This window comes from Elgaria multicarinata, chromosome 6 (genome assembly GCF_023053635.1).
Source record: "Elgaria multicarinata webbii isolate HBS135686 ecotype San Diego chromosome 6, rElgMul1.1.pri, whole genome shotgun sequence".
In the NCBI taxonomy this organism is placed as follows: domain Eukaryota; kingdom Metazoa; phylum Chordata; class Lepidosauria; order Squamata; family Anguidae; genus Elgaria; species Elgaria multicarinata.
Window position 1 is genome coordinate 114,936,510 of NC_086176.1, and position 7,957 is coordinate 114,944,466.

General features: G+C 43.1%; 1 pseudogene; it reads left to right on the forward strand.

The window, feature by feature from the left end:
* Positions 1 to 2,863: 2,863 nt before the first annotated feature.
* Positions 2,864 to 2,982, forward strand: LOC134400964 (5S ribosomal RNA; annotated as a pseudogene).
* Positions 2,983 to 7,957: the final 4,975 nt, after the last annotated feature.

Genomic DNA, 7,957 nt, shown 5'->3' on the forward strand with positions numbered 1-7,957 from the left:
TTTCACACTCCCCCCGCATATACACATCAAATGTGTGCAACTTTGAAATCTGTACACCCCTCTCCCATGGATTAAATATATCTGTGTGCAGTTTTCAAATGTACACGTGTAGTTGAATACTTTTTTTTTTTTTTTGATCCACAAATGGCATTGCAAAGTTGGGAATGTACAAACTTTGACCACAAATTGCATCCAAGACCATGTTCAGTCTGGAAGGTGTGAACTAGGTAAATCCTGATGAAACATTTCTCATACATCTCTACCAGGAATGTATGAGCTTTTGACACAAAGATGTGCTCCTCTTTGCATTCACATTCCGGTTTGCAAATGGGACTCATTTTGATGATTTGAGAACAGAAATGTAATTCTTACACACTGCAGTTTGCGGTAAGAGCACCTCTGAAGGATGGTCATTCAGCTTCTGGTTAAATACCTCCCTGTGAAAAAGAGCCCATCATTTACTCAGGTAATGTGCTCCTAGGGATCGATAACAAATTTGTTGGGTTCATATTCAGTGAGCGCCTGATGAAGCTGGAGCTACCATTGTTGTGCACAATGGAGGCTCTGGAAATTATGTATTTCCTACCCTCCATAAGTGGCGTCGGTAAAGGCCCTTTTTACACAAGATTAGAGGTGTGAATGCAAACAATGGAGGCTCCGCATTCAACAATGGAGACTCCGGACAAGGACAGACAACTGCCAGGTGCTTGTCGGGCCACAGGGCGCTCAAGGAGGAGGCCCATGAATGCACCACAGCTCAACAAGCTGGGTCCAGGTGAGCGGACATGGGAGAGTCCATTGGACTCCCAGACCCGGTCGTGCACCTGTGATATCCCTACTGGTAATACACCCCACACCTTATAATCTATATTGTGTTTTATTTGCTTCTTTTTAAAATAATGATAATAATAATGCTTACCACTATGGGAAATAATGGGAAATAATAATTGTCTTTTCTGTGGATCTTGCATGAGGACAGCAAAAAGAACGACCATAAAGACATTTGTACAGCAACTAAAAATACATGTTAATTTCAGATATATTGAATGTCTCACTTGTTCTTTGTTTCAGGGATTTTAACATTAACATATTTTGTAGAACAGGTTGGTCTTAATTGTGAGCTGTAGAATCAGACATGTGACCAAGGCCACGCCCCCTTGGGGCCCAGATGGTCCCACCCCTTTGGGGGCTGGGCATGTTGGGGTGGGCACGCCTCCTTGAGAGCGGCCATATTGTCCTCCTTTTTGGTTTCCAAAATATGGTCAGCCTACTCTTGTGTTAATAGGGCCTTTAAGGCCCCCATTGGCATGGGGAGGATGCAGTGGGGGGGGTCTACTGCCCTCATGGACCCAGTAGGATGCTCGTGACAACCCTACTTATGGATGGGACCAGAGTCCAAACATTATTATCTACCAGTTGCTGAGGAACAAGAGTGGAAGGGTGCTATTGTGTTCATGGACTACTTGTGGGCTTCCCACAGGCAACTGGCAGAATGCTGGACGAAATGGACCCGTGGTCTGATCCAGCTTGTCTTTATGTCCTTATGTGGTGAAGGCACTTTGGAAAGGTGGTATGGTCCCATTCCGACATAGTTCATTGGTTCCTAATTTGAATGGGTAGAAGGAATTCCAGATAAAGCCTGAGGCTTTGGCTAGGAAACAGCCAGCCTCTTCCGTTGCTCATGTGGCTGTTAGGGCCAAATCACTGGCAGTGGTCAGAGTGGAACCAGGAGTTGGACCAGTGGGACAGAGCTGAAGGTGGGGTTAAGCCAAGAGTTGAGGAACAAACTAAAACATGCTGGAGTAAGGAAGACCTGTGCTGCTCAGGAAAAGTCCCAGTTCAAACAGGAAGTATATTACCTCTTGTTGCTCCAAAGGGGCCAGCGGCCAGCTTGGGATGGAAAAGCAAGTTCAAAGCCTTGGGACACTTCACTACACAGGGAATTAATTCCCACATCTCTTGTCAGGTGGCCAACACAAGTCTAAGTCTTCCTGGGTCTAGACCCAATGGCTCCAGTCCATTGCTCTGCAGAATTGTCCACAGTATTCCAGTTGTCGTTAGCGTTTTTATTCTCATTGCACCCCCTCCAAACAGATTTGCCAGTTCAGCACCTAGCCTGCAATTTCATATGCCTCTGTATTGATGTTCCTGTGGTCTCCCCCAAATGCTCCTTCTAGCTCTGGTCCCAACTCTGCAAAAAGTGTCGACTCCTTTGGACTCCGCTGCCTACATGCTAGTTTGAGTTTGCTTTGGAGTCCAGAGTTGAAATATCAAATTACTTTTCATGCCAACAAATGTACCATTTCTCAGTGCACAAGTCTTTCTTCCTTTTCCTTTTCTAGATAGAACACATAAGATTTAATTTCCTGACCTCTTTCACTGATTTATAGTAGTCATTTTTCCACAACATTAGACTGGGTAATCTATTTTAGAGGAACCTCATAGAGCCAAACTGAAGTTTTATATTTTTCCTGTTCTTCTATTTTTCTTCCATTTCTCAAAACTTGGTAACCACATTAGGGACATATTTATAGAAAGCTCAAATGGGGGAAGAAGTGATATGAGGAAGAGATACTTCCCCACGCACACACGCACATAGCACAGGGAATTCCTGTGTAGAAGTTGGCATTTATATATTTATTTTAAACATTTGTAACCCTATATCATTAGAATCTCAAGGCGGCATACAGATAAAAGCATACAGTATAAAACAAAAATATACACAGCTAAAACCAAATTAAACCATGAACCAAGTTAAAACAAAATATAATTTCAAAGCAGTAAAAACAATTAAAACAGCCCAAACAATGTGCAAGCCAGGTGAATTTAACCATTAAAGGCTTTGTTAAAAAGCTATCTTTTTGTGTATGGCCATACTACCTTGAACACACCCAATCTTGTCTGATCTCAGAAGCTAAGCAGGGTCAGGCCTGGTTAGTACCTGGATGGGAGACCGCCTGGGAATACCGGGTGCTGTAGGCTATTTTTTTTTTTAAAAAAAGCCATGTTTTTACTTGGCGTCGAAATGCAGTCAACATTGGCTAATGGCAGCTCGTCTTCCTCTTTTCCCCTTTCAGTAGGGGTCTCGCAAGGATCGGTGCTTGGTCCGTTGTTATTTTCCTTATACATGTTGCCCTTGGGTAAGCTTATTCAATCTCACGGCCTCCAATATCATCTGTATGCCGATGATACACAATTATATCTCTCTTCTCCGGAAGTTTCTCCTGATGTTCACGATCGTATCTCGGCATGTCTTTCAGATATCTCAGCTTGGCTGCTTCATCGTCATTTGAAACTTAATATGGCAAAGACTGAATTGCTTGTTTTTCCTCCTAAACCTTCCCCTCATCTCTCATTCTCTCTTACTGTCAATGATGTTACGCTTACTCCGGTCAAGGAAGCTCGTAGTCTTGGCTTTATATTTGATTCCTCGCTCTCCTTTATTCCTCATATTGAGGCTGTAGCTAAATCCTTTCATTTTTTCCTGTATAATATTGCCAGGATTCAATCATTTTTGTCTGTCTCTTCTGCCAAGACGCTTGTTCATGCACTGGTTATTTCTCGGTTGGACTACTGCAACCTTCTTCTCACTGGCCTTCCTTCTTCTCACAGCAGTCCGTTGGTCTCGGTCCACCACTCTGCCGCTAAGATCATCTTCTTGGCTCGCTGCTCTGATCATGTTACTCCACTTCTGAAGTCTCTTCACTGGCTTCCAATTCACTTCAGAATCCAATATAAACTTCTTCGGTTGACCTTCAAAGCTTTTCACGGTCTAGCTCTTTCCTATCTCTCCTCTCTCATCTCACACTATTGCTTCGCTCGTGCTCTTCGTTCCTCTGATGCCATGTTTCTCACCTGCCCAAGGGTCTCTACTTCCCTTGCTCGGTTTTATCCATTTTCTTCTGCTGGCTCTTACGCCTGGAACGCTCTTCCAGAACATCTGAGATCCACAAGTTCAATCGCAGCTTTTAAAGCTCAGGTAAAAACTTTTCTTTTTCCTAAAGCTTTTAAAACCTGATGTTGTTTGGACTCTATACTGTTAGTTTTACCCTACCCTATGCCTGTTTACCCTACCCAGTGCCTGTTTGCCTTCTCTTCCCCTCCTTATTGCTTTATTATGATTTTATTAGAATGTAAGCCTATGCGGCAGGGTCTTGCTATGTACTGTTTTACTCTGTACAGCACCATGCACATTGATGGTGCTATATAAATAAATAAATAATAATAATAATAATAATAATAATAATAATAATAATAGGCGCCAATCAGGCCTCCAAGAGGAGGCATTCCACAGTCGGGGTGCCACCACAGAGAAAGCCCTCTCCCTTGTCCCATCAAAGGCCATAGCTGGACCAGGCCTATATCCCGCGATCATCCCAGGATCATCCCTGTGCATCCAAATAACACACAGGAGATCCCGGGAGCAGGCAGGGATGATCCCTCCATTTGCCTGGGATAATCCTTAGGTCTAGCTAAGGCCATAGTGTATATGTTGCATTGGTGGGATGTGTTGGTGGGCTTTTGTAAGCACTACCAAGACAGGTAACATGGTACACCTGGGTGTGGATGCAAAACCATGCTTATTATACTGAATGCTTGAATCTTTTATTATAGAAGGACACTGACAAACTTGCACATGTCCAGAGGATAGTGAGGACTTTGGAAACTAAGATTAACCATTGAAAGAACTGTGTATGTTTTGCCTGGAGAAGAAACGTGAAGCTTAAATGGAGCCATGATAGTGGTCTTCAAATATCTGAAAGGCTGCCATGCAGAATATGGAGAAGGCTTGCTTTCCATTGCTCAGAGGACAGGACACAAATTATTGGGTGGAAATTAAAAGAATGCTGATGGCAGCCAAGCATTGAGAGAGCTATTTGAAAGTGAAACAGACTGTCTCAGGAGATGGTGGACACTTCCCTGGAGGTATTCAAGTGGAGCCTGGGTAGCCATCTGTCAGGCATGCTGGAGTTGCAGCCTGCATTGTAGATTCTGCATTGAGCAGGTGGTTAGACTAGGTGGCCTCTTCATTGTGTTTTGTGTTATAAAGGCATTCGATATTGGCAGTTTTGTTTTAGATCCTTCTCCATTTTGTGAAAAGAAAGACCACATGTCAACTTAGTCTTAATTGCTGTCCCTTTTAAATACATGGAAGGGGAGGCCTGGGCAAAATGGCATCTTGCTTCTACCATATGGGCATTTTTCTCATGTGATTCGATGCAATAGACTTCGCCATTCCCAATGGCTTTCATTGCACAATATCACCCCACTCCACAAAACCTTCATAACTATTCAGGAGCATGTTGCTGTATTCATGACACACCCACAACAGCTGTTAGAGAAGTCATTTGTGTTCCTCAAAAATGAAAACGGTGAATATTTGTGGCATCCCAATTAAAAATGCTCCATGTGCTAAATGCGCCAATCAGACACAGAAAGGGATTCCTTGAATTGGGCTATAGTATTAAGATGGCCACTGCATTAAAAAACAACAACAGCCCCATGCCTACAAAAATAAAAAGCAGTGGGGATTTCTCTTTCATTTCCCACCCCCTAAACCGTGGAACGCCTTGTAGCCATTTTGCTATGGGATAAGTGTGTTGCCTGAAAACACCTTAAGCCTAGTGAAAAGGAATAATGTGTGGTCTCATTGATTTAACGCTTCTAAGGTACTGGAATGAAATATACTATAGAATTACACAAACACTAATGAGCATAACCTTATACTCTCACCGTTTCTTTCTGACTCAGCTTATATGGTGTTAGCTTTTGCAGCCTGTACTCTTCTGTTCCGAGAAAGAAAGAAAGAAAGAAAGAAAGAAAGAAAGCAGAATGCCACTTTGAGCATTTGCTCAACATGGCTAAAACTTAGCTCCTATTCATGAACTGTGTCAGCACACTTGTACGAAGACAACCCCCAAAAATGAATAAAACTTTTTTGACAGCAGACATGCAGGCATTTGCCTGCAACATGGGGGGAATCCGCACGTCGTTCTCAGGGCGCTTCCCAGTGCACCCCGAAAACGATTGTGCCTCTCCACCCCGCCTTCTTCCCCCGAGCTCTCCGTCCCAGCCGGCGAGGAGGGAGTTGGGTGGCACCAGCGGCACCGGCAAGGACGCTTCTTCCTCGGCTCTTTTACAGGCAAGTTACACGATCGTTTTCGGGGTGCACTGGGGGCGGATGGAAGGGCCCTGAGAACGACGTGCGGATTCCCCCATGGTTACAGTCAAACTGGGGACAACATGTGTGTCAAACGTGCTTACCCGGCTCCCTGCTTTATCACGGTTCCTGATCATGTGAGCCGTGTAAGAGCATTTGGCCAAACACATTTGCAAGCCCCTATTCAGGCCTTCAGGCTCAATGCACAAAGGTCTGAGAAATCCAGGTATATGGGAATGTTTGGGTGTGAGGCATACAGATTTGTGCATGTCCCATCCCTACTGGTTTGTGTTTTTTTTTAATGAGCATTTTAAAGTGCATTTTTAAAAAAACCACATTCACAAGTTTAGGAATGTGCAAGATTTCCCCCCCAGAAAATCTGCTCCCATTCATAAGAACATAAGGGAAGCCATGCTGGCAAACCAACACTCCTGCTTTATAGTGGTATTGAAGTGCATTGATGCTAACTGTATTATTATTATTATTATTATTATTATTATTATTATTATTATTATTACTATTTATTTATATAGCACCATCAATGTACATGGTGCTGTACAGAGTAAAACAGTAAATAGCAAGACTCTGCCGCATAGGCTTACAATCTAATAAAATCATAGTAAAACAATAAGGAGGGGAAGAGAATGCAAACAGGCACAGGGTAGGGTAAGCAGGCACAGGGTAGGGTAAAACTAACAGTATAAAGTCTGCACAACATCAAGTTTTAAAAGCTTTAGGAAAAAGAAAAGTTTTTAGTTGAGCTTTAAAAGCTGCGATTGAACTTGTAGTTCTCAAATGTTCTGGAAGAGCGTTCCAGGCATAAGGGGCAGCAGAAGAAAATGGACGGAGCCGAGCAAGGGAAGTAGAGGCCCTTGGGCAAGCGAGAAACATGGCATCAGAGGAGCGAAGAGCACGAGCGGGGCAATAGTGTGAGATGAGAGAGGAGAGATAGGAAGGAGCTAGACCGTGAAAAGCTTTGAAGGTTAACAGGAGAAGTTTATATTGGATTCTGAAGTGAATTGGAAGCCAATGAAGAGATTTCAGAAGCGGAGTAACATGGTCATAGCGGCGAGCCAAGAAGATGATCTTTGCGGCAGAGTGGTGAACAGAAACCAACGGACTGATGTGAGAAGAAGGAAGGCCAGAGAGAAGAAGGTTGCAGTAGTCGAACCGAGAAATAACCAATGCATGAACAAGAGTCTTGGCAGAAGAGACAGATAAAAATGATCGAATCCTGGCAATATTATACAGGAAAAAACGACAAGATTTAGCTACTGCCTCAATATGAGGAATGAAGGAGAGCGAGGAGTCAAATATAAAGCCAAGGCTACGAGCTTCCTTGACCGGAGTAAGCGTAACATCATTGACAGTAAGAGAGAATGAGAGATGAGGAGAAGGTTTAGGAGGAAAAACGAGCAATTCAGTCTTTGCCATATTGAGTTTCAAACGACGATGGGCCTTAGCTAGACCTACGGATTGTCCCAGGCAAATGGAGGGGTCATCCCTGCCTCCTCCCGGGATCCCCTGTGTGTCATTTGGATGTACAGGGATGATCCCGGGATGATCCCGGGATATATTTATTTTATTTGTTTATTTATTTATTTATTACATTTATATACCGCCCAATAGCCGAAGCTTTCTAGGTGTTTCACAAAAATTAAAACCATGAAGAGCATAAAAATAACCAACAAATTTAAAACACAAATACAAAATACAATATAAATAGCACGACCAAAATAAAACCACACAGCAAAAATTAATATAGGTTAAAATATGAGATTAAAACAGCAAAGTTTT